The following is a 19,555-nucleotide window of genomic DNA, read 5'->3' as shown; positions in this document are numbered from 1 at the left end:
GAAGCGGGTGACAGGCCTGTCTCCAGCAGAGCAGATGGAGCAGATGGCCTCCCATCCCTTTCACCTGCCAGCTCTCATCTCCCCGATGGCTACTTATCTTGCCTGTGGGGACTCAAGAAGATCAAAAAAACTGGAAGCATACATGAGAGTCAGTGAATCTGAAAAATAGGGTTGTCCAGGGCAACAGAAACAGGGAGTGCTTCTCTATCAGGCAGTGGGGACATCCCCCGTGGTAACGAAAACTGTAAGGTATTATTAGCGGCAGCCAGACTGAGTTGTCATTTTCTGTGGAAGGCAACTGGGGAAGCCTGTTGTTTCCATCCTGTATTTCATTATTTTCCTTTACCCTGAGGTCCCTAGGAATAAAGGATCTATAGATATAATTCAATATCGCACAGATATTTGGAGGGAGAATTGATTACTTCTGATCACCCATAGTTAGCATTAATCATTGAATCAAGGCCTGGCTTTAAAAGGGTGCATGTTATAGACGAGTGATTCTCTAAATTTATTATGCATTAGAATTACCTGGAGGCCTTGTTAAAATACAAATTGCTGATTTAGTATGTCTGAGATGAGGTCCAAGGATTTTCCATTTTAACAAGTTCCCAGGCGATGTAGATGCTGCTGGTCCAGGGACCGCACTTGGAGAATCACTGGTATAGCAAGATCTAGACTTGCCTAGAAAGGAGATAAATTGAAGAGTGATCAAAACCAATCATTCCTGGCCTTACGAAAGCATGCACTGCAATAGTTCTTCACCAGTTGATTCATTCAACTTGCTTTTGTTGTTTAAAGATACTTAACTATTTAAGCAATTGAGAGACTTGAAAAAATATCAGAGAAACTTTAAATCATGGGGACTTATAAGGGACAAATAGAAAACCATCAAAGGGGAATGGAGATGGAAAAACCAGAGAATTAGGAAATGGCCAAGGAGTCTGTGGTCTCGTAGGAAGAAAAGCATTCAAGAGGAGTAACTGGTGGTGCCATGTGTCATGAAGAGCTTAAGCAGACCTAGAGTCCCCAGGAGTCCCCTGGGGACCACAGAAGAGCAGTGTCCCTGGAGAGGTCAGGGTGGAAGCCTGAATGAAGGGTGCTGATAACTACATGGCAGGTCTTCTGGGAAGGACAGAAGGGCAATTAGTCTGCAACTACAGAGGAGAACACCTGGATATGAGGGGACTATTTGTTTCTTCCTGTCCCCCAAGATTAGGGAGAAATCATTCTGAATGATAGTGTCTGGTGTGTTTACATTAATCCAAATTATACACTTCCATTTATATAGATCCTTGTGACAGCATTCTTTCAAGTAGATGTGTTTGTACATTTTCCAGCTCTCTGGAAAATATTAGAGTACATAGAAATCTGAAATATTGGAGTTGAAAACGGGCCCAAAGAATTCTAGTCTAAACCTTTATTTTACAGATGAAAACACCTAGACCCAAATAAATTTGGCGATAAAACCTTGTGTAGTGTGGTGAAAACTACTTGTCCAATTTAGCCATTCAATTTTTTTTAATGAAGACATTCAAATCTGCAGTTTCTCTACCACATAGTTAAAAAAAACATATATCTATATGAAGACTTAAAATACGTACATCTTTTCAAACAAAAATTCTATTATGAATTTATTCTAGGGATCCCTGGGTGGCGCAGCGGTTTGGCGCCTGTCTTTGGCCCAGGGCGCGATCCTGGAGACCCGGGATCGAATCCCACATCGGGCTCCCGGTGCATGGAGCCTGCTTCTCCCTCTGCCTGTGTCTCTGCCTCTCTCTCTCTCTCTCTGTGACTATCATAAATAAAAAATAAATAAATAAATAAATAAATAAATAAAAAATGAATTTATTCTAAGGAAATAATTTTTTGAGTGTACAAAAATATATACAAAAAACAGTGGCAATATTTTTACAGTATTAAAAAATTGTAAGTAACCTGAAAAGGCCATCGGTAGAGTATCCGTTAAGGGAATGACAGCGCAGCCAAGAACTGACTGTGCTTTAGCCATTGCAAGTGATGAAGCGTGCTTGAAGTGACTGACATAGTTGGCATTCACTCCAAAGTGGAAAGGGACAATGTAATCTGGCCAGGAGTCGGTCAGGGAGTGTGGCTGCCTAAAGGGTGTTGACTACTAGATTTTCATTAGTCCTTCTCCCCTGGCTTGAAAGCAGCTATTTTTTGATAACTTTATCAGGTTTCTCTGAAACATTTGCTTTAGTTTCCATAGTAACAATCTTCTTGTTGTGTTTGTTGCTAGCTTATTGATCTACATTGAGTATTTAATTCAGTGTTGCGACAGTGATAACTGGCACAAACAAGTTTTGGAAGAAATGCAACAGACTCTAGGTAAGCTTTAATTTCAGCTGGTAGAGAAATGAAAGTGTGCAAGTGCATCCCCAAGAGAGGCCTGTGGGCCTGCATCCTTTTTCATTGTACACCGTGGACCTCAACAGTTGCATGTCATCCAGAGAGAAGGGGGTCACATGGTGATGGTAGTGAGATGAGTAAGTGGAGGTCGGTTGAGAGCACTTCTACCGTATGTTAGGTGAAAAAAAAACATGTTGCAATGCCATAAGAATAATCTCATTTTTCTGAAAAAATGTGTAAGTGGGTATAAATACAGACATTAACAGGGATGCTTACCTTATTCTTTATGTTTTAGCTCTATGCTGAAATCTTTTGCCATTAGTTTGATAATTGGGAAAAAGAATAACGCTCTTTCCATTTTTGGAGACGTAAATTGCAAATGCAAGCAAATGAAAATGAATTCATGATTTATTGCATACATGGCTAAAAAACATAATCCTAAATTTCAGTAGTTTTGAGATGTACTTTTTCATTTTGGTACTTGGTTAGATATAGAAATGGGATTTCAAACCAAGTAAAGGTAGATAAAAAAAAAAAGCACATTAGCACAATATACTTCTCTTCTGGGAAAATAAAATCTCTGGTCCAACAGAAGCAAAGCCAGTGAATCCTTAGTAAGTATAGGTGAAGGTCTCTGGATCGTAAGTACACGTTTCAAATCACAATATACCTTCTGTACCTATACACAAGAATGCTATCTGCTTAAGCTGGTGGTTAGGCCACCAGGGTTTTTAAAGTATTTCCTGACACCTGTGAAGTTGGTAAATATTTCCTGTTTTTGTTGTGTCTAGAGAAAACAGGAATTTACAACTTGGAAGTGATTATTAAACAAACGTTGTAAACGACATCTACATAGGCACTTCCCTGGAATGAGGCTTCATTTTCTTCAAATCTATCATAACATATTTCTCTTAAGGGAAAAATGTAATTGTCTTACTAATCTGACAACCAATTGAATGGTGGAAGACAAACGTTATAACCAGGAGGAATGGCACCCATCTCAGTCATGGGGTGTGTACCAAGCATTTTCAGAATTTACATATAAATTCAAGTATAGGTCTTTAAAAGTAAGCAAAAATGAGAAAGTGAGCAATGAATTCCTGCTGATGGCTCTGTGCTAACTATGCATAGACTATTTGAAAAATATTTTTGATTATTTTAAGTATTGTGGAAGGACCCTAAGTCTTTGAATCAAAGGGAGCCAGGATTAACTCTTTGCAATATTCACTGATTATTGACTTGGGTTTGTTATCTACCCATGCTGCCCCTTAGTGTCCTCTGTGAAGAGCGTGGGTAATGGCTCATGGGCAAAGTTGTAAGGACCTTTGCACGTGTTGGCACATGTATGCCATTTTCATCCTATCGTTGTGCCTGGCATGCACTAAGCTTTCCAATAAACATCAAATATTTAAAGTATTGTCATATAAGCCAACTTTATTTTTTTTTCATTTCAAATGTCCATTAAGTGCAACAAGACTGAAATATCTCCAATATTTCAAATGCTCCATTAAAGATGGATAAAGAGGTCGAAGAAAATCGACAGTCTCTTTAACACCCTTGAAGATGTCCGTAAAAGGTAAATAACAAATGAGTGAAATTCAATTAATGTAATTTGAAACTCTCTCACATTTCTACAAAAGAAGTGACTATTTTTAAAGAACAAATAATAGCGTTCTATTTAAATCTCCAAACAATTATTAGCATGCTCCTGAAAAAAAAAAAAAAAAAGGTACAATGCTCCAGGAGAATGCAAGGGAGCCCCACAGATGTGGCACACATCCCTGTTGCTATTTTTAGTTTTCTATTCCTGCCTTTTATTTTGGGACTTGGCCCGCTTCCTTTGTAGTTTCCCCTTAACTTGTTCATACCTTTCTTTCTTATATAATGCATTTTAAGCTGCCTTTTTTTTTTCACCTCTCAAAGGAAACTCAAGGAATGTTGGCTAGCTCTGAAACCCCTGCTAGTCTTGGCAGCAGCCGAGTTCTTGGTTTGAAAACAACCTTGGAAACCCAGGATCATGGTTGACTCTCTAGTTATTTAATGAATCAGAGCTATGGAGGCATCTGAGAGCAGAGATCAATGGATTTGAAATACTGTTTTCCTGAAATTGTTTCATGGCCTCTAGAAACCAGAAGAACTGGTAAATGGACCAATTTTTGTTAGATTTATACAAAAGCAAAATCCAGTTTCCAAGAGAATGAGGTCTAGTAAGTGTACTAGGTGTTTCACCCTTTACCTATGAGCAGTTAGGCAGTCTGCTTGGGGGAGCATTTGCTCTGCAGAGGGTTAACAGAAGCAGGGTGAGCAGCTGAGAAACTGTGATCCTGTCTTCAAAGAGCCTTCTGGAGATGGCACAGACAGAAGGGAAACACACAGGTGCCCCACTCAATCATTTGGGGTAGCTTGTGGCTGTTGGGTTGCAGGCGAAACAAAACCAAACAGTGGAAAAACTGACTTCAGCCAACTTCAGCATAAATATAATGTATTTGTAGGATGGGGTATCTCACAATTTGGGACAATAACACACCTGCTGAATCCATTGGTTTGGAGGATGCAGGGCAGCTGGGGAGGTGCAAGTGCCAGGAGCAAATAGACATTACACTGGGGTGCTGCTGGGACAAAGAGCCATAGTCATTTTGTTCATATCCTAGTGCTTCTTGATGGTTCCAAAACTCTCTCAAACTCCTCTTTTTGGGATTTTATCCTCTGACCTTATGGCCCATTTTAATAAACAGCTAAGTCGTGACAAACATTCTTCCTTTGTAGTTGGATTTCAGTTTTGGATGTAGCCAAAATTCTTCAGAGACCAGTCTGGCCAATAAGATGTTGATCAATTTCGGCAGTACTGTTTTGGTGAAAAACAAGTTGCATAAGATAACAAGAAACAAGTAGAATTGTAAAATTTGGGTGGGAAGGAGTGCCTTAGAGAACCAAGAACCTCACTCCATGGTCTTGGAGATTTAGGAAGTGGAGGCCCACTGGAGGTCATTTGTGTTATTGGTGCTTTTGGGAAAAGGACTGAATGTGTTAATCAAGTGTTTCTGCAGGTTTATTGAATCTTCTTGATGGATGGAGCAGAGGCATGACTAGGTTCAGATGAGTCCAGGATGGGGATTGTGGCTACAATGTCACTGGCAGGAAGCAGTTTGACTGCTCTCTTTATCTATGTCATAGTCTGGCCAATGATTTTTTTTTTTCTTAAATGACTTTGTTTGATACCAAAGACAAAAATGTTACTATTGTCTTTAAGGCAAGATTGTCTTTTAAAAAATCTAATTATTTAACATCAATGATTTTTGTTCTTCATCTTGAAGTATAATTTTTGAAAACCTTCTTCCTTTCAATCCTGCCCAAATGGCTGCAATTTATGCTCAAAGAGGAAAAACATACATGTACATATATTAAGAGAAAGAATGTTAATATTTGGGGAATCTGGATGAAAGTTACGTGGGAATTTTTTCTCTTCTCCAATTTTTCCATAAATCTGAAATTAAGACAAAGTGAACGTTAAAAACACAATCGCTGATAGTTTGATCAGCATTTTCATGCTGCTTCCTTGACTATCTTTTCTCAGTGTCTTTACAACAATTAGATCAACATAACACTATTTAAAACCTTGAAAAGCTCAGGGTGGTGACCATCCTCTTGCTTCTGAGGTCCTGGAAACCACTACCTCTCCATCTCTAAGTCTGCATGGGGGACTTACCCTGAAGTAACAGAAAACGGCAAGAGTGTATCATTGGGGATGATAGACTGGAACACCTACTTTTTGCAAGTAGAGAGCAGCCAGGCTGATGAGGGCCAAGTCAATACAGCTCTGACACCTGCAGCAAGGCAGTAATTGGAGGAGGTGTCCACACCCTAGTGTGATGATCATTGGAGACTAACAGCTGCAAGGCTCCTCTTGATCCTATGATCATTGTCACCCATTGTAAAATACCACTTCTGATCAACGTTGCCTTCTTTTATTTGTACAATTATTTGGCATGCAATAAAGGACATATGGATCCAGTAATTCCACTTCTGGGCATTTATCCAAAGAAAATGAAAGCACTAACTGAAAAAAATATATGGACTCCTATATACACTGCAGTATTATTTACAGTGGACAAGACATGGAAACAACCTAAGTGTTCCTGGATGAATAAATAGATAAAGAAATTATGATACACACACAATGGAATATTATTCAATCATTTAAAAAGAAGCTTTTACCATTTATAGCAACATGGATGGATCTTGAAGACATTTTACTAAGTGAAATAAGTCAGAGAAAAACAAATACTAAATAATCTCACTGATATGTGGGATTTAAAAGAACAAAACAAAAAACTAAGCTCGTAGATACAGAGAACAGATGGGTGGTTGCCAGTGGTGTAAGTGGCAAAGGGGCAAAATGAGTCAAGGTGTCAAAAGATCCAAATTTCCAGTTATAAATAAATAAGTCATGAGGACAACCACAGCATGGCAACTTTAGTTGGTAACACTGTATTGCATCTTTGAAAATTGCTAAGAGTAGATTTTTAAAGTTCTCTTCACAAGAAAAATAAGCTTGTAACTAGGTATGGGGATGAATGTTAACTAGTTCCTATGGTGATCATATCACCATGTACGCAAATACTAAAGCATTAAGTTGTGCACCTGACACTAATAGAATACTATTTATATAGTCAATTATGCCTTAATAAAAAAAGAATTCATGAACTATGTTTATTTGTTCTTATTCAAACAAGATTAATACTCCATTTTCAGAGATGAAGAGGTTTTAATAGATGGGGAGATCATTACTATATTTATATACTTCCGTCTTTACAGGTGTGACTGTGCTGGAGCCTGCTCTGGCATGTCAGGTCTGTAAATCTGAAATTGTGAGATTTAAGATAAACATGAATTTTGACTGCTCAGTGGGTGAAAACTCAGATGGGAAAGCTGGATCAGAAGTTTTCACCTGGTAAAAATCACTTGTGGAATTTTTCATATGTTCTGAAGTAAGGACAAAAGGGAGAAAGGGAGCCAGTGATCAGGGGAAGAGAGCATCCAAGCACAGTGGGGGATATCTCAGGCTCTTTATGACCAGCAAGGGGGCTGGAATGTGAATGGCTTTGGGATTTCTTCTTTGGGGACATTTCATACGTCTTTTGGAATGACACACCTTGGCTGTGATGAAGTGAACTGCATTCATCACACTGTGGGAAAAGTTTTTCCTGTAATGACTCAAAAACATGGGCTTGTTATTCTGAAAAAGCAGAGCACATCCTCATTCCACACAAACAATGTGACACAGACCTGGAGCCAGGCCAAGGTTTTCTATGAATAGAACTCAGCAAAGAGAGTGCTAGAAACACTTTGGATTCGCATGGCAATCCTGGCTGCTTGATCCCAGCAAAGGAAATGATATACCTGCTCTTCAAAGGTGGAAATAAGAGGATTCCCTCTTGAACTCCCACACATTCCTGGACCAGGGCTTCCTGGTTAGTTCCTGTAGTTGTCTATAGGACTGGGACAGTGCTGGTGCCTGCCATGAGAGGTATTTGCTTTTGAGTGGCATTTCAAGAAGTAAGATGGTTTTCAACAGAGCGAGTACACACAATTGAGATACCCCGGGGGCAGTTGATGGTGTTGAACAGGGAAATGCCATCTGGTCTGGCCTGCACTGCACTCTGCAAATTCTATGTTTTTGTCTAGGCTTGTTTGATTACAAGAAATAGAAATCCAATTAAAAGGGGTCACATTAAGAAAAGGGGGGGAGCTTTATTTTAAGGATAGAGAAGTCTTATGAAGTAGACTGGCCCTATGGGATTTGAGAAGGCATCTGGAATAAAGACAACTCCTCTCTCTCCTTCTGTGGTCAGTATTCTTGTGACTTTGTCCCTAATCTTGTTTGACTCTCTGTCTCGTTCATTCTCCTTACTGTCAATTGGTTTCTTCTGGTTAACCATAATATTAATAATCGTAGCATAATACTAGTAGTGGCTAATACTTATTGTGTGTTTATTCTGCACAAGTCATGTTCTAAGAGTCTTTTATGTATTAATTTGTTTAATCTTCACAACAACCCATGAGGCAGATACTACCTTTATACTTGTTTTCCAGTTGAGTACAATGAGACATAGCAATCCAGATAGCTTGCCCAGGATTACACAGCTGGTATGGGCAGAGCTAGGTCTCAGATTGGGCAGTTTGGCTCTGTTTTGAGTCCTCCATTACTTTGGCTTGCACAAGGAATTGCCATGTTTGGGCAGTAACTCCTACTCTAGCCCTACATATATATTTTTTTAATTTCTAGAGCTACCACACACTGGCTGACTCCAGAACAATCTCTAAGCATATTATTACAAATTTGTGAGAGAAAAATTCAGTTTGGTCACAGGTCAACCAGTTCACCTTTAAAAAAAAAAAGTATCTATCATAGCTCTTTCAACATGAATTCAGATCCTTTTTTGGTGGCAAGTGACAGAAACTCAGTATAAAATCATTTAAATAAAAAAGGTTAGGTATTGGTTCTTGTAACTAACTGGGAGGCCCAGAAAGTGAGTCTTACTAGTTTCAGGCTTGGCTTAATCCAGAATCATCAGGATTCTGTCTCCAACTTCATCTTTTAGGAGCAGGGGATCTGGGATTACCCATTTAATGCAGTCCCAGAAATAACTCCCAGAAATTCCCCCAATTAACTATAGCAGAAAGTCCCAGGAGGTGCCTTGGTGGAATCTAAGTGACCGGACCAGGGCTTGGAGTGTCTATGGAAGAATCTTCTACATTCATAGTCAGTTATATCTGCAGGTGAGATGGAGCATATTTCACATGCTACCAAATGAATTTAGGACCTGAGGGCTGGAGCCAGGAGGAAGTCTCTAATAAGAGGGTATGGGCAGAGCAATGCAGTGATACATGCCTCACACAGTTGGCATTGAGACATCCAAATAGATAAGTTCTGGGAAGCATATCGAAGCACCTGGCCTTAAGAGAAAGAAACACTTAGGTGCCAAGGATGTGAACCTGGTCTGTGTTGCTTAACTAACTAGGGGTATGACATCCAGCAGATAACTCGATCACTCTGGATCACAGTCTCCTCATCTGGAAAATTAGGGGCTTCATTGATTGACCTCTGAGACCTCTTTTCTATTACCCTATCTTAAAAGTATTGAATTAGACTTTGATCCCTGAAGCTGTAGTGATTAAACTAATTGCTCACAATGATTGAGAATAAAAAGACTGGGTCAGGGGAGGATGTGTGTATGCAGGTATATCCGTAAGCATATTGCATAGTTGGCTTCCCATATAACACAATATGAAGACAAGAGAATTGTTACCTGCCCTCAGATTTCTCCCAGTCTAGCAAAGCGCCTAAAACTCCAGTAATGAGGTGTTTTCAGGTTTGGGGTCAGAGACTCAAGTTATTTACCACTATGCTTGTCTAGCTGTCTCTAATCACACTGGCTTTAATGCATCTTATTCTCTTTCCTGTAATGTCCCAAACTCCTATCCTCTGCTGAGCTAACTCTTAGTCACTCTTCAAGTTTCAGTGCAACCATCCACTTTTTAGGGAATCATTCCCTGGATTCCCAGACTTGGCTAAATTCCTGGCTGATATAAACCAGTGCCTCTGCAGGCATCTGTAGCAGCTGCAATTAGCTATCAATTAGGCACACATCAGGTCCTTTCATGAGACTCTAAGCTCCATGAAGATATGCATTGCATCTCACTGTTTTTTTTCACTACTTATCTCTAGGAAGTCCATAGTAGGGACTCAATAAGTGTTTGCTAAATGTTTAATTTCAAAGTGGCTCACTTCATCAGGGAAAATTGTATATAGCAAAGTTTCCCTTCTCGTGCATTTTTCTTCAACTTATGTTTTACAAATATGGTCTGTGATTGGTTAAGAACAGTGACAGGTGAGGAAAGTCCCAGAGCTCCCACTCTTTCATTTAGTCAGAAGATAGCACATGTGATCTTAACAAATCTTCAGAGATAGTCATAGCTCTGGGAAGCAACAAGAGTGACAAAGTGAAAAGCATTGAGAGGCAGCATAGAGGGCCATCTACAGCTAGAAAGGATGTTGTGCACATCTGCAGTGGGAATATTAGCACTGTCTAATGCTGAAGGATTAGAAACTCCTTCAGGAATGGAGGACCTACTGGTCATTTGCTGGGAGTGCTGCCAGTAGGCAGGTGCCCTCAGCTGTCAGTTTCCAACATTGCCCCTGCTGAAGAGAGTCTTTCTGAGGGGCTGTCTGCATCCACAGACTAACTAAAATGGGGATCTAAAGGCCCTGTCCCCTTGCCCCACTTGTTATAGCTCTTAGGGCATACCAGCTTCAAAACTTTTAGCAGGCTTCCCTAAAGTTTCCATGGAGACTCCATGACAGCTCAGCTTTTCATTTATCCATCTGTCCAATCCTGTTCCCTTCCTTCCCCTCCTCCCTCCCCTCCCCTCCTTTTCCCTTCCCTTCCACTGGTGTTGCTTCAAGAGTACTCCCACCTGCACATTTATCTCCATCTCAGAGTTGGCTTTACAGGGACTTCAACCTGGGACAAGGACCCAACCTAGAGGGGTAGTGGGGGTTACTACACTCACCAAGGGGCATCTGCCTTTTTGTGAATCATTTGCCCCTTTGAACCTTCTTTGAGACTCTTCTGTCTAGAGGAAGCACCTTTGTGTAATTCATCAAATGGGAGGAGCCACATTTAAAACTCATCTACCTAGTTGGTGTTCTTTTGCAATTTTCATTAAACCACCAGAAAAATGTCTTTTGCCAACCCAAGCTCTATATCACCAGGGTACAGGCCTATCACTTAAGTTTGGATAAACTATAAAAAACATAAAAATATTTCTGGGAAAAAAATCAAGGAGGAAGTGAAATATAGTGTCTTGAATTTGAGGAAAAAAACTAAAAGGAAATTCCATAGGTAGTTCTTCAGGGTTCAGGTCCTTGGGATTTTATGAATCTGAAGGAGAAAAATGCAAAACGGAAATCACCCTTCAGATTTAAAGGCAACTCCTCAGGTGGCAGGAAAATGGCTAAGGAATCATTACTGCTTGCTATTTAGGCACAATCAAAAAATATATTTTTGTGTTTTGTGGTATCTCCTGGGTATTGCGATAGCTCACCACTATACTCAGGGGCTCTTGGCAAACAATAGACAGGAACCAGAGAAAAGGCACAATTCCATCAGGACTACTTAAATTTAATTTTAGGCCAAGTAAAAGAAACTCTAGATGGAACATCCAAAGTGACCACAGAGTAAAAATAGAAAAAATTCCTTTGTAAATAGGACTTAGGACAATGAGTTAGGTTTGAAGATTTGCCTTGAATTGTTTTTTTGTATGTATTACTATGCTGAACAGAATGTAAGCTCCTTAAAGACAGGGAAATTCATTTTGTAGCCTTGATAAGCCTGGTCCAACATTTCACATATATTAGAGGAAAATAAGTGCTTAGTTATGAATGAAGAGTGAATGAATGAATGAATCAGCCCCTACTTATCAAACTTAGTCTTCCACAAGAAGTGTTTTCATTAATTTATTCATTCAATAAATTTACTAGCTGCTTTCTATAAATCGGGTCCTGGATCTACAAAAGGAGCTCACAGTTCAGAAGAAGGACAGACTATTCTACAGAGGATAATACACTGAGCTAAGCTCTGAAGTAAGGTGTGTCCTGGTCTACCAGGACCTCAGAGAAACATCTCAGGAAAGAGAAACAGATTTGTAGGGATCTGATCAAGAACAATGTAGGTAAAGGAAGTTTGAGGCAGAGGGAACAGGATATGCAAAGGCCTGGAGATTTTGTGAGATTATGGCACTTATGAGGATTTTAAGTAATTCTATGTGAATAACATATATCCAGGGGATGGTGAAATTTAAAATGAAGCTGTCAAGGTAGGCTCAAGACAGATAGTGCCAGGTCGTTAGTGCTATATATAGGGAGTTGATTTTCTCCTGCAAAGAAACAAGTAGAAGCAGTGCACAATTCTGTGCACCATCATATATAATGATGGGTTCAATTCTATATGTATAGACCGATGTAACAGACATAGAATGGCAGGTGGGAAAGTGTTCTCTTAGCTTTTTAAAGGTAGCTGTAGTCCAGTAATGAAACGATGAGGATGGTAAGTATCACGAGCAGGAAATTTGACCTGTCGGGCTGTTTATTTTGTTGTGGGATGACCTCACATCCAGACTTGGATAAACACAAATAATATCCTTAATGGGTAGAGAATTTCCAGTCCTCCAAGCCCTTCTATATGTAATACCATTTGGATCCCTATGCTAGACTAGCAGATGGGCAGAGATAGCGGTATTTCAGACTCCCCAGTGGGGAGTAAAATGGAAAATCATGCAGTGATTCATGGAAGATACCTTCTCTCTGTAGAAGTTTATGGTTGCCAGAAGTCATCCTTTTACTGGAAAGGCCTTTCCACACCATTAGTTAATCATCTCTGGGGAAATGTGGCCCTGGGACAGTGGGCCCACTGAGGAACAAACCTAAATAGGAGGCATAGCAAAGTAAGGTTACCTGACATTCAGAGTATTGAAGAGGTATGGTTGGGGGTGTTTTGTGATCACAGATTTACCTGTTACTGATACTCTAGTTAACCATCTGCAGCCTGTGTTAAATTTTACTGGATCTGGGCAAACTAGTACAGTCTTCCTCAGCAAGATTCCAAAATGGAGATGGAGAGCCAACAATAGTGAAGAAAGCAATAATCCAGGGGAAGAATAGAATTCATAAAAAAGGAAACAAGTGCTATTGGCTCCAAATTCTGCTGTTAGAGTTAGAGTTTGTTTGTTTTAACATTTTGTACAAATGTGAAGGTTAGCAAACAAAAACAAAATAAAATAAAAGTAAATATTTTAAATATGTTTGGGATCAAATATTAGGATAAAGACTCACACTGCTTCTGAGTATTTTTTATTTTTATTTTTCAAATGGAATGATTGCCAAAGGAACAATTGCATTTTTAAAAGTTTGGCCAAAATATCCATAGATAGATGTATTTTGAATTTCTTATCCTACTGTTTAAATGGAAAATCTTGCCATATATTTTTGTGGCTCTCCAAAGCAATCATTAGCTTTATACTTACTATGATCAGCCTGGAATTTAGTTCATACAGAGTGTGTTGGCAGGACAGTCTTTTATTTTATGTTGGATGTTTGTTTTTTTTGAAAATGGAATATATTTATGACTTAATAGTCAAGAACCAAAATTACTGTAAAACCACATTGCCACCAACATTTTAAAAATGTCTCCAGAAATAACAAATACTTAACTTCTCTTCTTAACAGAAGAAAAAACAACATATTGAAATTTTTAAATTACGAAGTTATCTTTTACAATTTAAAATGAGTTTCCATTTCATATTTTTTACCAGTAGAGCTAACATTTAAAAGGAATGTGTTACTTTAAAAAAAAAAAAGTAAATTCATTTTTCTTTTTGTCTTTGAACGTAAAAATATTGAACGATTTCTCTCAAAAAGTCTCAATAGGTTCCTGTTTGAGTAATGAAACACAGATACTGAGAAAATAAAAAAGACTTAGTGAGATTAAAAACAAGATAAATACCCTCATGAAAAATCCTCACAAAACGGAAAATGCTTGAATGTGGTGAGCATGGCTAAAGCCATGAGCCTGCTGAGCCATATCTTGGTTGGAACTGAAGGTTTCCTTTTTGCAAGGATAGTGGGGACAAGGAAGCATTTTAAAAGGCAAGTGAGGAGGACTCAGACTCACTTGAAATGATGGGACCAGGTGGGCTTTCACAGATGTTGAGGGAGGTTGAAACCTCTGCCGGAAGCTAAGATTTAAGGAAGCTTCTGAACTGGGGAAAACCCGCCAATATAGTTCTATGAACCAAGATGTCCTTTGACTGGGTGGATGAATCTGTAGTCTCTCCAAAAACAGTCACTTCAGAAACTCCCCAGACCTTTAGGTTATATGCAGGGCCAGTGGCATTTGATGGAGCCAACTATGAAACTACTAAATTGGGATGGGAGCATGGAGGAGGAAGAGAGAGAGAGAAAAAAAAAATTCCACAAAGACAAAATCCTAAAACTTTCCACTCAAAAATATGCCTCCACACTAGAATTCCAAAATACATGCTAAGAAAGACATCCAATAAAATCAACAATTGGAGCATGAGTTCTCTAAAAAGGAAATTAATTCTATAAGCCCTAAGTATACATTTAAGTTTTTACATAGAAATATATACACACATGCAAATAGAACAGAAGGAAATGTGTTAAGAATAGATGGTTTTAAAAAATCAGTTAGAAATCTCAAAAATATAAAATACATTTTATATCCCTGAACTACATCTTAGTAAAACTGCAGAATATTAGGAATAAAGACCAAAAAAATCTGAAGTTTCTAGAGTGAAAAGAGATTACTTTGAAAAGAATAGCAATTGATCTGGAACAGTTGTTGGTCTGGCAGGGATTTCCTACTGGCAACAATAGATGCCACTAGAAACTGGAATAATATGTTCAGTGTTTTATGGAAAATGGGTATTAACAAGACTTTTTATATCCAGATAAATTGTCACTCAAGGCTAACAGCAAAGTAATGGCATTTTCTGACATACAAGACAAAAGGACTTTACCATCCATAGGTCTTTAGTGAAAGAATTGCTCCTGTATCTACTTCAACAAAAGGAAAATTGCCAAAGAATATGCATGGAATCAAAGACATAACCATTAACACAGAAATAAATTTTTTGAGTTGGCAAATTGAATTTAAAACTGACAGGAAAATAATCATTATGTGTATGTACATGTGTAGTTCATAGAACTGCATTGGCGGGTTTTCCCCAGTTCAGAAGCTTCCTTAAATCTTAGCTTCTGGCAGAGGTTTCAACCTCCCTCAACATCTGCCTCTCTCTGTGTGTCTCTCATGAATAAATAAAATCTTTAAAAATATATATATATATGTACATACATATACATATATATAAATATCCTCAAACTGTCTATGCAGGAGATGCAGATTATTAGAGTAAAAAAAATAGAGGATCACTTTGATGGATTAGATCATTAGATTATCTACCCAATTTATTTTTTTAAGATTTTATTTATTTATTCCTGAGAGACACAGAGAGAGAGAGAGAGAGAGAGAGAGAGAGAGAGATTGGCAGAGACACAGGCAGAGGGAGAAGCAGGCTCCATGCAGGGAGCCTGACGTGGGACTCTATCCTGGGTTTACAGGATCAGGCCCTGGGATCAAGGCAGCACTAAACCGCTGAGCCACCCGGGCTGCCCTTATCTACTCAATTTATATACCTAGACTTGGTCACACTCCATTTGAATAATGAGAGCCCCCAGTGGTTCACACCCTTTCAGTAAACAGAAAAATACAATTTAGGAGGTGGAGGGGAAAGATTCAGGTCAGCCGTAGAAAAGGAAAGCAGTCAGTATGGATAGATTTTGCCAAAATTAGATTTAAACCTTTCAGAACATTCACTTTCCCATAGTTGATTCTAGCATTGGACTGTCCCCAAAAAAGACTTAATGGGGATAATGTGCCACCATTCAACATGGAAGGTCTTCATTATGCAGAATTAGTGCCCATCATCCCTAGGAGACTGGCTTTCCTGGGATGGCCCCATTCATCCTTGCCCTTCATTTAACTCAGGCACTGAGTTCTGTTCAAATCATCTGTGGCAACATTACATTAGATGGCTTGGTTTCACTCAGGGGCAGTGGTAAAAATTAAAGATACTTGGGCAGAAACGTGCTGTTTAGAGCCTTTTCCCTAAAAGAGATGAGGTAAGTGATAGGCATGCAAAGACTTTGGTGACCCGTCCAGTATACTTTGGCTTCTCTCTCTGGTTCCTGACTTGGCCAGAGCACACGGATTGCCTGCCCTGGCAGACTGCCCCCCGCCAACCCTGAAGGAAGCCTGGCTAGGATAAAGGTGTGGATAAGTAGTAAATAGGACTGATGATGGAGAAAATATTACTATTATAACATCTGACACCATAATTTCCCTTAGGGAAGAATCAGTCGGTGAGAAAAAGCAGGATCCCCATAGCCTAGAAGTGCTGTGAGGGCTTTAGGCAAGTGCAAATTTCTCCCCACGGTGCTATCTGGGTCTTACAGATTCAGTAAGTGCTTGTTAGGTGGAATTGACTATGAAAATTCAAGAGGGAAGAGGAGATCAGCTTATATTGGCACACACCTTCTGTGTGCCAAGATCTGGGCTGGCATGTTAAGTGGGATAATGTGTCTTCACAACATCCCTTGGAAGGCAGGCAATTTGCGGATGAAGAAACAGGGGAACAGCAAGGCTAATTGCCTGTGAATGACAAATTTTACACCAGGAAAGAGAAATAATTGAAACTGCAGGGCAATACCCTGTGTTGTCCAACAGAGAATTTGGCTCTGTAATGACATTTAACATCACCTTGTCTGTGTATATCCCCAGGCAGTGGGGAGGACCAGCAGGATTGTGCTGGAAGCCTGGTCAGAGATTTGTTGCATGAACTCCCTTGAATGGTATCATCCTGGCAAGAATTCCATTTCATGAACTTAAATATCAATCATTCTTTCATCAACAAGGAAATCCTTCTCCTTAGGATCAAATCTGAGATGACTAGGTACAAAAGGGATAGAACAAAAGTAATTTTTCTCTTTGCTTTGAAAAGAATCTTCTAGTGAAGATTAAGTGGAAAAATAGAACCAACTGTGTATAAATTATAAGTACTCTATTTGGATAGATGTTTCCCCTCCATTCTTTCTCATTACACTATGATTTTGTTTACTCTGTGATGCTTATGATTATGTTTCTTCTTATTGAATAGTTTTGGAAACAATACCCAGATTAAGCGAGCTAAATAAGGTCGTATAAATTAGATCTCATTAGTGTCTAATAAGGAACTTCAGTGTACAATGTTGGCAGCCCTGAGTGCCCAAGAACTGTAGGGTCTTGGATAAGCATTTTAATGCTGAGCATTGATTTTACTCATCTCTAAAGCAAGGTGGAAAATATTGAGATAGCATTTTAGAGTTGTCAATGAGTTGACAGGTCTAGGTTATCTGGGGTTTTCTATACATTGAGAAATTCAATGGTTCCATTTTCTTTGCATGTGACTCCCAGGTACTGTGGTCTTCAGAACCTCACTGCGGGCCCATAATGCAAAATAACTAGTAACTACATCCCTAGCCTAAGGGGTGTGCTCTACTACTCACATGCTGTCATCACATCTGTCATCTCATGCAGCCTTCACAACAAGCTGGTGGAGCAGTCCTCATTTTGTAGGAGTGGGAAGTTACCTCTCTGAAAGGAGAAATCGCCTGCCCAAGGTCACAAAGCTCAAGGCCAGTGATAGATCCAGGACTCAAAATCTGAACTAGAGGCTTTTCCAAGTACTCCTCTTTACCATATTTAAGGGATCCACAGGCTGGAGGTGAGTCTGGGGTTGGGGAGATGGGCGATAAAATTTGAGAGACCCTGGAAGGAAAGGGCTCTATGCAAAGGGCAAACAGATCATAAAGGTGATTTTCAAACAACTGACTTCTATATTTACAGGCTTTGCTGTTCACCTAAGTATTGCACTTAAATTTGATGCTCAAGAGGAGGGGGAAAGAAAAATGTATAAGTGTCAGGCAGATTGTCAGTTGGCCATGGTAGGCGCTCTTGCCCCAGGATGCAATATTGCTTTGCAATCCTTTTTTTATGTTCCTGATTCATTTTTCAGGTTTACCAGATCTACAGAGTTTATTAACTTGCTTCCAAGATGGAGGAAAACTGACAGGGCCCAAGAAATGAACAGAGGCCACTTAGATTGCAGGAAATTTAAAACCAGAAAAGCTTCAAACCCAAGTTTGAAGTTTAGCTGCAATTTCCACTAGTAAATGTTCATCTCGAAAGGTTTTGGATTTTAATGCAAGTTGAATCCCATTTTAGAACCTTGCCCAAGGAGAGAAATGTTCAATAATGTACGCTTTCTAGAAGATAGCCTCTAGCTGCATGTGGCTATTTGAGTAGCTGAAATGTAGCTAGTATGACAAAGAAACTCAATTTTTACTGTTATTTAATTTTAATTACCTTAAATTTAAGTAGCCATGTGTGGCTAGTGGCCACGGTATTGGACAGTACAGTTCCAGATAGTATTTGCTGATGTCAAGCTTTGGCTCATGTTCTGTAAGCATATTAATATAGGAAAGAGGATTTATAAAAACAGCTATGTTTTCCAGAATGTTTTGATGATAAGGATTCTTATTTTTCAATTAAAGTGGGCACTGAAAATCTGATAAATATGTATTTAAGTGAGGATAAGAGAACTTGTATACATATCATACCGTTCCAAGTTTTGTAAAGTCTCAGTTCAGTAGTTAAGTAGTATGAGGGGAGACTGGCAATTCGGGACTGAGCGCAAGTAACAGAATCACCAGGATTCTTCAGAGGTTCTTCAGGTTCTCCTCACTCATTTGATCTGCAGTCTCAGTCCATTTGAAGAGAAACATTGGTGTTACAGCAGTGGCATTTAACAAGGAACTTGATCCTGTACAGAAACTCTTCGTGGACAAGATTAGAGAATATAGAACCAAGCGCCAGATATCTGGAAGACCTGTTGATACTGGCCCAGAGTAGCCAGAAAGACCTGGAGAGGGAGCTTTTTAAGCTTAAGCAAATGTATGGTAAGGCAGACATGAATACGTTCCCTGATTTCAAATTTGAAGATCCCAAATTTGAAGTCTTGGACAAATCCCAGTTCTGAAGAAATAATGTAAAATTTATGTGGCAATTTGTCCTAGATTAGTTGTACAACCGGATCAGAATAAACTTCTCAACTGTCAAATGTTCTTTTAATTCTGATACCAAATAAATTATTTGGTGATGTTGGGTATAAAAAAATATAAGTACTATGAGGGTTCTACTTTAGTTGACACAAAAACTTTGGCTCATGAGAGCTCTAAGCTATATTGATTAGACTATATTGTTACTGGGCAGGTGAAAAAAATCAAACTTTGGATTCCTGTGTTTTAAAGATCAGAAAATCAATTCTTTCTCTTTGACACATCTTTAGAATTGTTTTCTATTTTAGTACAGACTCTTTCTGGACTGTGGAAATTCTCCTACATAATGTAGTGCACATTCACTAAGATAGCTATCTGCAGCACGTGGGAAAACTGAAAGAACAAATGAATGATAACCAATTGTCTGCCTATACAATTCCACGGCGTTTGGCC

At 39.1% G+C, this 19,555-nt stretch overlaps 1 pseudogene; it reads left to right on the top strand.

The window, feature by feature from the left end:
- Positions 1-16,124: 16,124 nt before the first annotated feature.
- LOC121486974 lies at positions 16,125-19,083 on the top strand (annotated as a pseudogene).
- Positions 19,084-19,555: the final 472 nt, after the last annotated feature.

This window comes from Vulpes lagopus, chromosome 3 (genome assembly GCF_018345385.1).
Source record: "Vulpes lagopus strain Blue_001 chromosome 3, ASM1834538v1, whole genome shotgun sequence".
Classification (NCBI taxonomy): Eukaryota; Metazoa; Chordata; class Mammalia; order Carnivora; family Canidae; genus Vulpes; species Vulpes lagopus.
Note: the sequence above shows the minus strand (reverse complement) of the source record. Positions and strands in the feature narration are given on the sequence as shown.